The 16,448-nt window shown below is 43.8% G+C and overlaps 5 non-coding genes across 5 annotated transcripts; all 5 read right to left on the reverse strand.

Annotated features, from left to right (window-relative positions):
- Nucleotides 1-1,484: 1,484 nt before the first annotated feature.
- TRNAA-CGC (transfer RNA alanine (anticodon CGC)) lies at nt 1,485-1,556 on the reverse strand. The gene has a single exon. It is a non-coding gene; the product is annotated as a tRNA-Ala (tRNA).
- Nucleotides 1,557-3,301: 1,745 nt separating this feature from the next.
- Nucleotides 3,302-3,373, reverse strand: TRNAA-CGC (transfer RNA alanine (anticodon CGC)). Its single transcript has one exon. It is a non-coding gene; the product is annotated as a tRNA-Ala (tRNA).
- A 7,171-nt stretch (nt 3,374-10,544) lies between these two features.
- TRNAA-CGC (transfer RNA alanine (anticodon CGC)) lies at nt 10,545-10,616 on the reverse strand. Its single transcript has one exon. It is a non-coding gene; the product is annotated as a tRNA-Ala (tRNA).
- Nucleotides 10,617-14,170: 3,554 nt separating this feature from the next.
- Nucleotides 14,171-14,242, reverse strand: TRNAA-CGC (transfer RNA alanine (anticodon CGC)). Its single transcript has one exon. It is a non-coding gene; the product is annotated as a tRNA-Ala (tRNA).
- A 1,745-nt stretch (nt 14,243-15,987) lies between these two features.
- Nucleotides 15,988-16,059, reverse strand: TRNAA-CGC (transfer RNA alanine (anticodon CGC)). The gene has a single exon. It is a non-coding gene; the product is annotated as a tRNA-Ala (tRNA).
- Nucleotides 16,060-16,448: the final 389 nt, after the last annotated feature.

Genomic DNA, 16,448 nt, shown 5'->3' on the forward strand with positions numbered 1-16,448 from the left:
TTGAGTGCTGCTTCCACATCTTGTGAGATGACATAAGGTAGCCCTGCTCTTTTTGCAGGACACACAGCTATGTTACATTAGCAAGTAAAGCGTTGAGATCTAGATGCATCTACGGCTAGGGGCGGCATGTTAATTCTGGGTTTTAGTCCATTTCATTCTCAGTTATGTGGGGGAAAAAATGGCACGATCTTTCTTAGAGAGGTGAATGGTATGCCCTGATTTCTTTTGCATCTCTAAATGTATGGGGTGTGGGTTTAATCACTGGGAAAGAGCAGTCTTCTGACCATTATAACTGCAGACGATTTTAATCCAGCGAGGCAACCGTACTGTATTGATATTCCAACATGAGAACAGCATTTTTGCTACCTTCCCTCTTCATGGTGTGTAGACGCATTTGTTAGCGGTTTCAAGCAGCCTTCTTAGCGCAGTAGGCAGCGCGTCAGTCTCATAATCTGAAGGTCCTGAGTTCCATCCTCAGAGAGGGCATTGCAGTGTTTCTTTTGTCAAGAGAAACATCTCAGATTTTCTCCAAATCTGTAAGCTATTACTCCACATCGCATCTTGCTCAGTTTTAAGGAGTTGGTGTCTTTCTAGATTCCCTCTTTCATATCCATGGCCACTCTCATTGTAGGTGAGTTTTAGCAGGATTTCTGTTTCTCCACTACAGTCCTCCGCTCTCCCAACTGAGCTATCGGAGGATTGGGCAGTACAGCTTTCCATGCTGCATTCATCTTTCTTTCAATAATGGTTGCGGCGGGAGTGGGGTGGGAGTACTGCAGTCTAATCTTGAAAATCATGAATATGACCTGCAGCTTGCTCTACAAATTGCCACTTCCTATAGTGCATTCTCAGCTACATCTTATCACCATAAAGGGGGATTGCTTACCTACCTAAATGTGCTGTGCTGGCGTGAAGGAAAGCAGGGGACCTAGAATTAGAAATCCTACTGAAAGGAGTTTTCCTGAAAGGGCATGGGGCCGAAGAATCCACAGCCCTTTGGATGCATTTCTGGCAAAAGGATGACAGCATGGGAACATGAAGGAAAGGACAGAAAGTTAGGAGAGTCATTACTCCGTACGGAGCATGAAGAACATGCATTTTTAATGCTTCTGTGAAAGGAACTGGAAAAGCAAAACCAGTAGATTAATGGACCATTCAGAAGTGATTAGGATGAAGAAAACATTCAGTTTTTCTTAAACCTTCTGGTAAGAGTCTCGGGTTTAGAGGAAGAATTCAAATAAATGACCAAGACAGCTGTGCCCGTTTTCTATACTAAGAATGCCAAGATAAATCACCACTTTGGTTTCTTATGGAATCAAGATTATTTTTTTCTATAAACACGGGAAATGAGATAGCCCCATTTCAAAAGGTTTTGCAAGGCGAAGAAAGTGGGGTTCTGGCACCAGCTGCATGACATCTCACTTCCTTACTCATGATGCCAGCCTAGCTATCTGTCAAAAGGCAAGATTAGCATGGCGAAAAGCTGGAGATGCCGGGGATTGAACCCGGGGCCTCATACATGCGAAGCATGCGCTCTACCACTGAGCTACATCCCCACATCCTGTAGGGGGTGGTTTTGCTCTACGCATGGAAACCTGGAATTCTATTGAATGTACATTCACCACATATGACACTGGAATGGGAAGCGTCAGGTGTGGAATTCCACATGACTTACAGCTGGATTTTCTAGCACCGTTTTTTATGGAATAAGGTTGACTCTAGAATGAATAATTCCCCACACACAACAGCTAGATGCAATCTGAAAAAGCCAGAGTATTCAAGGCAACTGGTTCAGGATACATCAAAGAAGGATATGGTTGAGTGCTGCTTCCACATCTTGTGAGATGACTTAAGGTAGCCCTGCTCTTTTTCCAGGACACACAGCTATGTTACATTAGCAAGTAAAGCGTTGAGATCTAGATGCATCTACGGCTAGGGGCGGCATGTTAATTCTGGGTTTTAGTCCATTTCATTCTCAGTTATGTGGGGGAAAAAATGGCACGATCTTTCTTAGAGAGGTGAATGGTATGCCCTGATTTCTTTTGCATCTCTAAATGTATGGGGTGTGGGTTTAATCACTGGGAAAGAGCAGTCTTCTGACCATTATAACTGCAGACGATTTTAATCCAGCGAGGCAACCGTACTGTATTGATATTCCAACATGAGAACAGCATTTTTGCTACCTTCCCTCTTCATGGTGTGTAGACGCATTTGTTAGCGGTTTCAAGCAGCCTTCTTAGCGCAGTAGGCAGCGCGTCAGTCTCATAATCTGAAGGTCCTGAGTTCCATCCTCAGAGAGGGCATTGCAGTGTTTCTTTTGTCAAGAGAAACATCTCAGATTTTCTCCAAATCTGTAAGCTATTACTCCACATCGCATCTTGCTCAGTTTTAAGGAGTTGGTGTCTTTCTAGATTCCCTCTTTCATATCCATGGCCACTCTCATTGTAGGTGAGTTTTAGCAGGATTTCTGTTTCTCCACTACAGTCCTCCGCTCTCCCAACTGAGCTATCGGAGGATTGGGCAGTACAGCTTTCCATGCTGCATTCATCTTTCTTTCAATAATGGTTGCGGCGGGAGTGGGGTGGGAGTACTGCAGTCTAATCTTGAAAATCATGAATATGACCTGCAGCTTGCTCTACAAATTGCCACTTCCTAGAGTGCATTCTCAGCTACATCTTATCACCATAAAGGGGGATTGCTTACCTACCTAAATGTGCTGTGCTGGCGTGAAGGAAAGCAGGGGACCTAGAATTAGAAATCCTACAGAAAGGAGTTTTCCTGAAAGGGCATGGGGCCGAAGAATCCACAGCCCTTTGGAGGCATTTCTGGCAAAAGGATGACAGCATGGGAACATGAAGGAAAGGACAGAAAGTTAGGAGAGTCATTACTCCGTACGGAGCATGAAGAACATGCATTTTTAATGCTTCTGTGAAAGGAACTGGAAAAGCAAAACCAGTAGATTAATGGACCATTCAGAAGTGATTAGGATGAAGAAAACATTCAGTTTTTCTTAAACCTTCTGGTAAGAGTCTCGGGTTTAGAGGAAGAATTCAAATAAATGACCAAGACAGCTGTGCCCGTTTTCTATACTAAGAATGCCAAGATAAATCACCACTTTGGTTTCTTATGGAATCAAGATTATTTTTTTCTATAAACACGGGAAATGAGATAGCCCCATTTCAAAAGGTTTTGCAAGGCGAAGAAAGTGGGGTTCTGGCACCAGCTGCATGACATCTCACTTCCTTACTCATGATGCCAGCCTAGCTATCTGTCAAAAGGCAAGATTAGCATGGCGAAAAGCTGGAGATGCCGGGGATTGAACCCGGGGCCTCATACATGCGAAGCATGCGCTCTACCACTGAGCTACATCCCCACATCCTGTAGGGGGTGGTTTTGCTCTACGCATGGAAACCTGGAATTCTATTGAATGTACATTCACCACATATGACACTGGAATGGGAAGCGTCAGGTGTGGAATTCCACATGACTTACAGCTGGATTTTCTAGCACCGTTTTTTATGGAATAAGGTTGACTCTAGAATGAATAATTCCCCACACACAACAGCTAGATGCAATCTGAAAAAGCCAGAGTATTCAAGGCAACTGGTTCAGGATACATCAAAGAAGGATATGGTTGAGTGCTGCTTCCACATCTTGTGAGATGACTTAAGGTAGCCCTGCTCTTTTTCCAGGACACACAGCTATGTTACATTAGCAAGTAAAGCGTTGAGATCTAGATGCATCTACGGCTAGGGGCGGCATGTTAATTCTGGCTTTTAGTCCATTTCATTCTCAGTTATGTGGGGGAAAAAATGGCACGATCTTTCTTAGAGAGGTGAATGGTATGCCCTGATTTCTTTTGCATCTCTAAATGTATGGGGTGTGGGTTTAATCACTGGGAAAGAGCAGTCTTCTGACCATTATAACTGCAGACGATTTTAATCCAGCGAGGCAACCGTACTGTATTGATATTCCAACATGAGAACAGCATTTTTGCTACCTTCCCTCTTCATGGTGTGTAGACGCATTTGTTAGCGGTTTCAAGCAGCCTTCTTAGCGCAGTAGGCAGCGCGTCAGTCTCATAATCTGAAGGTCCTGAGTTCCATCCTCAGAGAGGGCATTGCAGTGTTTCTTTTGTCAAGAGAAACATCTCAGATTTTCTCCAAATCTGTAAGCTATTACTCCACATCGCATCTTGCTCAGTTTTAAGGAGTTGGTGTCTTTCTAGATTCCCTCTTTCATATCCATGGCCACTCTCATTGTAGGTGAGTTTTAGCAGGATTTCTGTTTCTCCACTACAGTCCTCCGCTCTCCCAACTGAGCTATCGGAGGATTGGGCAGTACAGCTTTCCATGCTGCATTCATCTTTCTTTCAATAATGGTTGCGGCGGGAGTGGGGTGGGAGTACTGCAGTCTAATCTTGAAAATCATGAATATGACCTGCAGCTTGCTCTACAAATTGCCACTTCCTAGAGTGCATTCTCAGCTACATCTTATCACCATAAAGGGGGATTGCTTACCTACCTAAATGTGCTGTGCTGGCGTGAAGGAAAGCAGGGGACCTAGAATTAGAAATCCTACAGAAAGGAGTTTTCCTGAAAGGGCATGGGGCCGAAGAATCCACAGCCCTTTGGAGGCATTTCTGGCAAAAGGATGACAGCATGGGAACATGAAGGAAAGGACAGAAAGTTAGGAGAGTCATTACTCCGTACGGAGCATGAAGAACATGCATTTTTAATGCTTCTGTGAAAGGAACTGGAAAAGCAAAACCAGTAGATTAATGGACCATTCAGAAGTGATTAGGATGAAGAAAACATTCAGTTTTTCTTAAACCTTCTGGTAAGAGTCTCGGGTTTAGAGGAAGAATTCAAATAAATGACCAAGACAGCTGTGCCCGTTTTCTATACTAAGAATGCCAAGATAAATCACCACTTTGGTTTCTTATGGAATCAAGATTATTTTTTTCTATAAACACGGGAAATGAGATAGCCCCATTTCAAAAGGTTTTGCAAGGCGAAGAAAGTGGGGTTCTGGCACCAGCTGCATGACATCTCACTTCCTTACTCATGATGCCAGCCTAGCTATCTGTCAAAAGGCAAGATTAGCATGGCGAAAAGCTGGAGATTGAACCCGGGGCCTCATACATGCGAAGCATGCGCTCTACCACTGAGCTACATCCCCACATCCTGTAGGGGGTGGTTTTGCTCTACGCATGGAAACCTGGAATTCTATTGAATGTACATTCACCACATATGACACTGGAATGGGAAGCGTCAGGTGTGGAATTCCACATGACTTACAGCTGGATTTTCTAGCACCGTTTTTTATGGAATAAGGTTGACTCTAGAATGAATAATTCCCCACACACAACAGCTAGATGCAATCTGAAAAAGCCAGAGTATTCAAGGCAACTGGTTCAGGATACATCAAAGAAGGATATGGTTGAGTGCTGCTTCCACATCTTGTGAGATGACTTAAGGTAGCCCTGCTCTTTTTGCAGGACACACAGCTATGTTACATTAGCAAGTAAAGCGTTGAGATCTAGATGCATCTACGGCTAGGGGCGGCATGTTAATTCTGGCTTTTAGTCCATTTCATTCTCAGTTATGTGGGGGAAAAAATGGCACGATCTTTCTTAGAGAGGTGAATGGTATGCCCTGATTTCTTTTGCATCTCTAAATGTATGGGGTGTGGGTTTAATCACTGGGAAAGAGCAGTCTTCTGACCATTATAACTGCAGACGATTTTAATCCAGCGAGGCAACCGTACTGTATTGATATTCCAACATGAGAACAGCATTTTTGCTACCTTCCCTCTTCATGGTGTGTAGACGCATTTGTTAGCGGTTTCAAGCAGCCTTCTTAGCGCAGTAGGCAGCGCGTCAGTCTCATAATCTGAAGGTCCTGAGTTCCATCCTCAGAGAGGGCATTGCAGTGTTTCTTTTGTCAAGAGAAACATCTCAGATTTTCTCCAAATCTGTAAGCTATTACTCCACATCGCATCTTGCTCAGTTTTAAGGAGTTGGTGTCTTTCTAGATTCCCTCTTTCATATCCATGGCCACTCTCATTGTAGGTGAGTTTTAGCAGGATTTCTGTTTCTCCACTACAGTCCTCCGCTCTCCCAACTGAGCTATCGGAGGATTGGGCAGTACAGCTTTCCATGCTGCATTCATCTTTCTTTCAATAATGGTTGCGGCGGGAGTGGGGTGGGAGTACTGCAGTCTAATCTTGAAAATCATGAATATGACCTGCAGCTTGCTCTACAAATTGCCACTTCCTATAGTGCATTCTCAGCTACATCTTATCACCATAAAGGGGGATTGCTTACCTACCTAAATGTGCTGTGCTGGCGTGAAGGAAAGCAGGGGACCTAGAATTAGAAATCCTACTCAAAGGAGTTTTCCTGAAAGGGCATGGGGCCGAAGAATCCACAGCCCTTTGGAGGCATTTCTGGCAAAAGGATGACAGCATGGGAACATGAAGGAAAGGACAGAAAGTTAGGAGAGTCATTACTCCGTACGGAGCATGAAGAACATGCATTTTTAATGCTTCTGTGAAAGGAACTGGAAAAGCAAAACCAGTAGATTAATGGACCATTCAGAAGTGATTAGGATGAAGAAAACATTCAGTTTTTCTTAAACCTTCTGGTAAGAGTCTCGGGTTTAGAGGAAGAATTCAAATAAATGACCAAGACAGCTGTGCCCGTTTTCTATACTAAGAATGCCAAGATAAATCACCACTTTGGTTTCTTATGGAATCAAGATTATTTTTTTCTATAAACACGGGAAATGAGATAGCCCCATTTCAAAAGGTTTTGCAAGGCGAAGAAAGTGGGGTTCTGGCACCAGCTGCATGACATCTCACTTCCTTACTCATGATGCCAGCCTAGCTATCTGTCAAAAGGCAAGATTAGCATGGCAAAAAGCTGGAGATGCCGGGGATTGAACCTGGGGCCTCATACATGCGAAGCATGCGCTCTACCACTGAGCTACATCCCGTAGGGGGTGGTTTTGCTCTACGCATGGAAACCTGGAATTCTATTGAATGTACATTCACCACATATGACACTGGAATGGGAAGCGTCAGGTGTGGAATTCCACATGACTTACAGCTGGATTTTCTAGCACCGTTTTTTATGGAATAAGGTTGACTCTAGAATGAATAATTCCCCACACACAACAGCTAGATGCAATCTGAAAAAGCCAGAGTATTCAAGGCAACTGGTTCAGGATACATCAAAGAAGGATATGGTTGAGTGCTGCTTCCACATCTTGTGAGATGACATAAGGTAGCCCTGCTCTTTTTGCAGGACACACAGCTATGTTACATTAGCAAGTAAAGCGTTGAGATCTAGATGCATCTACGGCTAGGGGCGGCATGTTAATTCTGGGTTTTAGTCCATTTCATTCTCAGTTATGTGGGGGAAAAAATGGCACGATCTTTCTTAGAGAGGTGAATGGTATGCCCTGATTTCTTTTGCATCTCTAAATGTATGGGGTGTGGGTTTAATCACTGGGAAAGAGCAGTCTTCTGACCATTATAACTGCAGACGATTTTAATCCAGCGAGGCAACCGTACTGTATTGATATTCCAACATGAGAACAGCATTTTTGCTACCTTCCCTCTTCATGGTGTGTAGACGCATTTGTTAGCGGTTTCAAGCAGCCTTCTTAGCGCAGTAGGCAGCGCGTCAGTCTCATAATCTGAAGGTCCTGAGTTCCATCCTCAGAGAGGGCATTGCAGTGTTTCTTTTGTCAAGAGAAACATCTCAGATTTTCTCCAAATCTGTAAGCTATTACTCCACATCGCATCTTGCTCAGTTTTAAGGAGTTGGTGTCTTTCTAGATTCCCTCTTTCATATCCATGGCCACTCTCATTGTAGGTGAGTTTTAGCAGGATTTCTGTTTCTCCACTACAGTCCTCCGCTCTCCCAACTGAGCTATCGGAGGATTGGGCAGTACAGCTTTCCATGCTGCATTCATCTTTCTTTCAATAATGGTTGCGGCGGGAGTGGGGTGGGAGTACTGCAGTCTAATCTTGAAAATCATGAATATGACCTGCAGCTTGCTCTACAAATTGCCACTTCCTATAGTGCATTCTCAGCTACATCTTATCACCATAAAGGGGGATTGCTTACCTACCTAAATGTGCTGTGCTGGCGTGAAGGAAAGCAGGGGACCTAGAATTAGAAATCCTACTGAAAGGAGTTTTCCTGAAAGGGCATGGGGCCGAAGAATCCACAGCCCTTTGGATGCATTTCTGGCAAAAGGATGACAGCATGGGAACATGAAGGAAAGGACAGAAAGTTAGGAGAGTCATTACTCCGTACGGAGCATGAAGAACATGCATTTTTAATGCTTCTGTGAAAGGAACTGGAAAAGCAAAACCAGTAGATTAATGGACCATTCAGAAGTGATTAGGATGAAGAAAACATTCAGTTTTTCTTAAACCTTCTGGTAAGAGTCTCGGGTTTAGAGGAAGAATTCAAATAAATGACCAAGACAGCTGTGCCCGTTTTCTATACTAAGAATGCCAAGATAAATCACCACTTTGGTTTCTTATGGAATCAAGATTATTTTTTTCTATAAACACGGGAAATGAGATAGCCCCATTTCAAAAGGTTTTGCAAGGCGAAGAAAGTGGGGTTCTGGCACCAGCTGCATGACATCTCACTTCCTTACTCATGATGCCAGCCTAGCTATCTGTCAAAAGGCAAGATTAGCATGGCAAAAAGCTGGAGATGCCGGGGATTGAACCTGGGGCCTCATACATGCGAAGCATGCGCTCTACCACTGAGCTACATCCCGTAGGGGGTGGTTTTGCTCTACGCATGGAAACCTGGAATTCTATTGAATGTACATTCACCACATATGACACTGGAATGGGAAGCGTCAGGTGTGGAATTCCACATGACTTACAGCTGGATTTTCTAGCACCGTTTTTTATGGAATAAGGTTGACTCTAGAATGAATAATTCCCCACACACAACAGCTAGATGCAATCTGAAAAAGCCAGAGTATTCAAGGCAACTGGTTCAGGATACATCAAAGAAGGATATGGTTGAGTGCTGCTTCCACATCTTGTGAGATGACATAAGGTAGCCCTGCTCTTTTTGCAGGACACACAGCTATGTTACATTAGCAAGTAAAGCGTTGAGATCTAGATGCATCTACGGCTAGGGGCGGCATGTTAATTCTGGGTTTTAGTCCATTTCATTCTCAGTTATGTGGGGGAAAAAATGGCACGATCTTTCTTAGAGAGGTGAATGGTATGCCCTGATTTCTTTTGCATCTCTAAATGTATGGGGTGTGGGTTTAATCACTGGGAAAGAGCAGTCTTCTGACCATTATAACTGCAGACGATTTTAATCCAGCGAGGCAACCGTACTGTATTGATATTCCAACATGAGAACAGCATTTTTGCTACCTTCCCTCTTCATGGTGTGTAGACGCATTTGTTAGCGGTTTCAAGCAGCCTTCTTAGCGCAGTAGGCAGCGCGTCAGTCTCATAATCTGAAGGTCCTGAGTTCCATCCTCAGAGAGGGCATTGCAGTGTTTCTTTTGTCAAGAGAAACATCTCAGATTTTCTCCAAATCTGTAAGCTATTACTCCACATCGCATCTTGCTCAGTTTTAAGGAGTTGGTGTCTTTCTAGATTCCCTCTTTCATATCCATGGCCACTCTCATTGTAGGTGAGTTTTAGCAGGATTTCTGTTTCTCCACTACAGTCCTCCGCTCTCCCAACTGAGCTATCGGAGGATTGGGCAGTACAGCTTTCCATGCTGCATTCATCTTTCTTTCAATAATGGTTGCGGCGGGAGTGGGGTGGGAGTACTGCAGTCTAATCTTGAAAATCATGAATATGACCTGCAGCTTGCTCTACAAATTGCCACTTCCTATAGTGCATTCTCAGCTACATCTTATCACCATAAAGGGGGATTGCTTACCTACCTAAATGTGCTGTGCTGGCGTGAAGGAAAGCAGGGGACCTAGAATTAGAAATCCTACTGAAAGGAGTTTTCCTGAAAGGGCATGGGGCCGAAGAATCCACAGCCCTTTGGATGCATTTCTGGCAAAAGGATGACAGCATGGGAACATGAAGGAAAGGACAGAAAGTTAGGAGAGTCATTACTCCGTACGGAGCATGAAGAACATGCATTTTTAATGCTTCTGTGAAAGGAACTGGAAAAGCAAAACCAGTAGATTAATGGACCATTCAGAAGTGATTAGGATGAAGAAAACATTCAGTTTTTCTTAAACCTTCTGGTAAGAGTCTCGGGTTTAGAGGAAGAATTCAAATAAATGACCAAGACAGCTGTGCCCGTTTTCTATACTAAGAATGCCAAGATAAATCACCACTTTGGTTTCTTATGGAATCAAGATTATTTTTTTCTATAAACACGGGAAATGAGATAGCCCCATTTCAAAAGGTTTTGCAAGGCGAAGAAAGTGGGGTTCTGGCACCAGCTGCATGACATCTCACTTCCTTACTCATGATGCCAGCCTAGCTATCTGTCAAAAGGCAAGATTAGCATGGCGAAAAGCTGGAGATGCCGGGGATTGAACCCGGGGCCTCATACATGCGAAGCATGCGCTCTACCACTGAGCTACATCCCCACATCCTGTAGGGGGTGGTTTTGCTCTACGCATGGAAACCTGGAATTCTATTGAATGTACATTCACCACATATGACACTGGAATGGGAAGCGTCAGGTGTGGAATTCCACATGACTTACAGCTGGATTTTCTAGCACCGTTTTTTATGGAATAAGGTTGACTCTAGAATGAATAATTCCCCACACACAACAGCTAGATGCAATCTGAAAAAGCCAGAGTATTCAAGGCAACTGGTTCAGGATACATCAAAGAAGGATATGGTTGAGTGCTGCTTCCACATCTTGTGAGATGACTTAAGGTAGCCCTGCTCTTTTTGCAGGACACACAGCTATGTTACATTAGCAAGTAAAGCGTTGAGATCTAGATGCATCTACGGCTAGGGGCGGCATGTTAATTCTGGCTTTTAGTCCATTTCATTCTCAGTTATGTGGGGGAAAAAATGGCACGATCTTTCTTAGAGAGGTGAATGGTATGCCCTGATTTCTTTTGCATCTCTAAATGTATGGGGTGTGGGTTTAATCACTGGGAAAGAGCAGTCTTCTGACCATTATAACTGCAGACGATTTTAATCCAGCGAGGCAACCGTACTGTATTGATATTCCAACATGAGAACAGCATTTTTGCTACCTTCCCTCTTCATGGTGTGTAGACGCATTTGTTAGCGGTTTCAAGCAGCCTTCTTAGCGCAGTAGGCAGCGCGTCAGTCTCATAATCTGAAGGTCCTGAGTTCCATCCTCAGAGAGGGCATTGCAGTGTTTCTTTTGTCAAGAGAAACATCTCAGATTTTCTCCAAATCTGTAAGCTATTACTCCACATCGCATCTTGCTCAGTTTTAAGGAGTTGGTGTCTTTCTAGATTCCCTCTTTCATATCCATGGCCACTCTCATTGTAGGTGAGTTTTAGCAGGATTTCTGTTTCTCCACTACAGTCCTCCGCTCTCCCAACTGAGCTATCGGAGGATTGGGCAGTACAGCTTTCCATGCTGCATTCATCTTTCTTTCAATAATGGTTGCGGCGGGAGTGGGGTGGGAGTACTGCAGTCTAATCTTGAAAATCATGAATATGACCTGCAGCTTGCTCTACAAATTGCCACTTCCTATAGTGCATTCTCAGCTACATCTTATCACCATAAAGGGGGATTGCTTACCTACCTAAATGTGCTGTGCTGGCGTGAAGGAAAGCAGGGGACCTAGAATTAGAAATCCTACTCAAAGGAGTTTTCCTGAAAGGGCATGGGGCCGAAGAATCCACAGCCCTTTGGAGGCATTTCTGGCAAAAGGATGACAGCATGGGAACATGAAGGAAAGGACAGAAAGTTAGGAGAGTCATTACTCCGTACGGAGCATGAAGAACATGCATTTTTAATGCTTCTGTGAAAGGAACTGGAAAAGCAAAACCAGTAGATTAATGGACCATTCAGAAGTGATTAGGATGAAGAAAACATTCAGTTTTTCTTAAACCTTCTGGTAAGAGTCTCGGGTTTAGAGGAAGAATTCAAATAAATGACCAAGACAGCTGTGCCCGTTTTCTATACTAAGAATGCCAAGATAAATCACCACTTTGGTTTCTTATGGAATCAAGATTATTTTTTTCTATAAACACGGGAAATGAGATAGCCCCATTTCAAAAGGTTTTGCAAGGCGAAGAAAGTGGGGTTCTGGCACCAGCTGCATGACATCTCACTTCCTTACTCATGATGCCAGCCTAGCTATCTGTCAAAAGGCAAGATTAGCATGGCAAAAAGCTGGAGATGCCGGGGATTGAACCTGGGGCCTCATACATGCGAAGCATGCGCTCTACCACTGAGCTACATCCCGTAGGGGGTGGTTTTGCTCTACGCATGGAAACCTGGAATTCTATTGAATGTACATTCACCACATATGACACTGGAATGGGAAGCGTCAGGTGTGGAATTCCACATGACTTACAGCTGGATTTTCTAGCACCGTTTTTTATGGAATAAGGTTGACTCTAGAATGAATAATTCCCCACACACAACAGCTAGATGCAATCTGAAAAAGCCAGAGTATTCAAGGCAACTGGTTCAGGATACATCAAAGAAGGATATGGTTGAGTGCTGCTTCCACATCTTGTGAGATGACATAAGGTAGCCCTGCTCTTTTTGCAGGACACACAGCTATGTTACATTAGCAAGTAAAGCGTTGAGATCTAGATGCATCTACGGCTAGGGGCGGCATGTTAATTCTGGGTTTTAGTCCATTTCATTCTCAGTTATGTGGGGGAAAAAATGGCACGATCTTTCTTAGAGAGGTGAATGGTATGCCCTGATTTCTTTTGCATCTCTAAATGTATGGGGTGTGGGTTTAATCACTGGGAAAGAGCAGTCTTCTGACCATTATAACTGCAGACGATTTTAATCCAGCGAGGCAACCGTACTGTATTGATATTCCAACATGAGAACAGCATTTTTGCTACCTTCCCTCTTCATGGTGTGTAGACGCATTTGTTAGCGGTTTCAAGCAGCCTTCTTAGCGCAGTAGGCAGCGCGTCAGTCTCATAATCTGAAGGTCCTGAGTTCCATCCTCAGAGAGGGCATTGCAGTGTTTCTTTTGTCAAGAGAAACATCTCAGATTTTCTCCAAATCTGTAAGCTATTACTCCACATCGCATCTTGCTCAGTTTTAAGGAGTTGGTGTCTTTCTAGATTCCCTCTTTCATATCCATGGCCACTCTCATTGTAGGTGAGTTTTAGCAGGATTTCTGTTTCTCCACTACAGTCCTCCGCTCTCCCAACTGAGCTATCGGAGGATTGGGCAGTACAGCTTTCCATGCTGCATTCATCTTTCTTTCAATAATGGTTGCGGCGGGAGTGGGGTGGGAGTACTGCAGTCTAATCTTGAAAATCATGAATATGACCTGCAGCTTGCTCTACAAATTGCCACTTCCTATAGTGCATTCTCAGCTACATCTTATCACCATAAAGGGGGATTGCTTACCTACCTAAATGTGCTGTGCTGGCGTGAAGGAAAGCAGGGGACCTAGAATTAGAAATCCTACTGAAAGGAGTTTTCCTGAAAGGGCATGGGGCCGAAGAATCCACAGCCCTTTGGATGCATTTCTGGCAAAAGGATGACAGCATGGGAACATGAAGGAAAGGACAGAAAGTTAGGAGAGTCATTACTCCGTACGGAGCATGAAGAACATGCATTTTTAATGCTTCTGTGAAAGGAACTGGAAAAGCAAAACCAGTAGATTAATGGACCATTCAGAAGTGATTAGGATGAAGAAAACATTCAGTTTTTCTTAAACCTTCTGGTAAGAGTCTCGGGTTTAGAGGAAGAATTCAAATAAATGACCAAGACAGCTGTGCCCGTTTTCTATACTAAGAATGCCAAGATAAATCACCACTTTGGTTTCTTATGGAATCAAGATTATTTTTTTCTATAAACACGGGAAATGAGATAGCCCCATTTCAAAAGGTTTTGCAAGGCGAAGAAAGTGGGGTTCTGGCACCAGCTGCATGACATCTCACTTCCTTACTCATGATGCCAGCCTAGCTATCTGTCAAAAGGCAAGATTAGCATGGCGAAAAGCTGGAGATGCCGGGGATTGAACCCGGGGCCTCATACATGCGAAGCATGCGCTCTACCACTGAGCTACATCCCCACATCCTGTAGGGGGTGGTTTTGCTCTACGCATGGAAACCTGGAATTCTATTGAATGTACATTCACCACATATGACACTGGAATGGGAAGCGTCAGGTGTGGAATTCCACATGACTTACAGCTGGATTTTCTAGCACCGTTTTTTATGGAATAAGGTTGACTCTAGAATGAATAATTCCCCACACACAACAGCTAGATGCAATCTGAAAAAGCCAGAGTATTCAAGGCAACTGGTTCAGGATACATCAAAGAAGGATATGGTTGAGTGCTGCTTCCACATCTTGTGAGATGACTTAAGGTAGCCCTGCTCTTTTTCCAGGACACACAGCTATGTTACATTAGCAAGTAAAGCGTTGAGATCTAGATGCATCTACGGCTAGGGGCGGCATGTTAATTCTGGGTTTTAGTCCATTTCATTCTCAGTTATGTGGGGGAAAAAATGGCACGATCTTTCTTAGAGAGGTGAATGGTATGCCCTGATTTCTTTTGCATCTCTAAATGTATGGGGTGTGGGTTTAATCACTGGGAAAGAGCAGTCTTCTGACCATTATAACTGCAGACGATTTTAATCCAGCGAGGCAACCGTACTGTATTGATATTCCAACATGAGAACAGCATTTTTGCTACCTTCCCTCTTCATGGTGTGTAGACGCATTTGTTAGCGGTTTCAAGCAGCCTTCTTAGCGCAGTAGGCAGCGCGTCAGTCTCATAATCTGAAGGTCCTGAGTTCCATCCTCAGAGAGGGCATTGCAGTGTTTCTTTTGTCAAGAGAAACATCTCAGATTTTCTCCAAATCTGTAAGCTATTACTCCACATCGCATCTTGCTCAGTTTTAAGGAGTTGGTGTCTTTCTAGATTCCCTCTTTCATATCCATGGCCACTCTCATTGTAGGTGAGTTTTAGCAGGATTTCTGTTTCTCCACTACAGTCCTCCGCTCTCCCAACTGAGCTATCGGAGGATTGGGCAGTACAGCTTTCCATGCTGCATTCATCTTTCTTTCAATAATGGTTGCGGCGGGAGTGGGGTGGGAGTACTGCAGTCTAATCTTGAAAATCATGAATATGACCTGCAGCTTGCTCTACAAATTGCCACTTCCTAGAGTGCATTCTCAGCTACATCTTATCACCATAAAGGGGGATTGCTTACCTACCTAAATGTGCTGTGCTGGCGTGAAGGAAAGCAGGGGACCTAGAATTAGAAATCCTACAGAAAGGAGTTTTCCTGAAAGGGCATGGGGCCGAAGAATCCACAGCCCTTTGGAGGCATTTCTGGCAAAAGGATGACAGCATGGGAACATGAAGGAAAGGACAGAAAGTTAGGAGAGTCATTACTCCGTACGGAGCATGAAGAACATGCATTTTTAATGCTTCTGTGAAAGGAACTGGAAAAGCAAAACCAGTAGATTAATGGACCATTCAGAAGTGATTAGGATGAAGAAAACATTCAGTTTTTCTTAAACCTTCTGGTAAGAGTCTCGGGTTTAGAGGAAGAATTCAAATAAATGACCAAGACAGCTGTGCCCGTTTTCTATACTAAGAATGCCAAGATAAATCACCACTTTGGTTTCTTATGGAATCAAGATTATTTTTTTCTATAAACACGGGAAATGAGATAGCCCCATTTCAAAAGGTTTTGCAAGGCGAAGAAAGTGGGGTTCTGGCACCAGCTGCATGACATCTCACTTCCTTACTCATGATGCCAGCCTAGCTATCTGTCAAAAGGCAAGATTAGCATGGCGAAAAGCTGGAGATGCCGGGGATTGAACCCGGGGCCTCATACATGCGAAGCATGCGCTCTACCACTGAGCTACATCCCCACATCCTGTAGGGGGTGGTTTTGCTCTACGCATGGAAACCTGGAATTCTATTGAATGTACATTCACCACATATGACACTGGAATGGGAAGCGTCAGGTGTGGAATTCCACATGACTTACAGCTGGATTTTCTAGCACCGTTTTTTATGGAATAAGGTTGACTCTAGAATGAATAATTCCCCACACACAACAGCTAGATGCAATCTGAAAAAGCCAGAGTATTCAAGGCAACTGGTTCAGGATACATCAAAGAAGGATATGGTTGAGTGCTGCTTCCACATCTTGTGAGATGACTTAAGGTAGCCCTGCTCTTTTTCCAGGACACACAGCTATGTTACATTAGCAAGTAAAGCGTTGAGATCTAGATGCATCTACGGCTAGGGGCGGCAT

Source organism: Pleurodeles waltl, unplaced genomic scaffold, assembly GCF_031143425.1.
Source record: "Pleurodeles waltl isolate 20211129_DDA unplaced genomic scaffold, aPleWal1.hap1.20221129 scaffold_247, whole genome shotgun sequence".
NCBI classification, from domain to species: Eukaryota; Metazoa; Chordata; class Amphibia; order Caudata; family Salamandridae; genus Pleurodeles; species Pleurodeles waltl.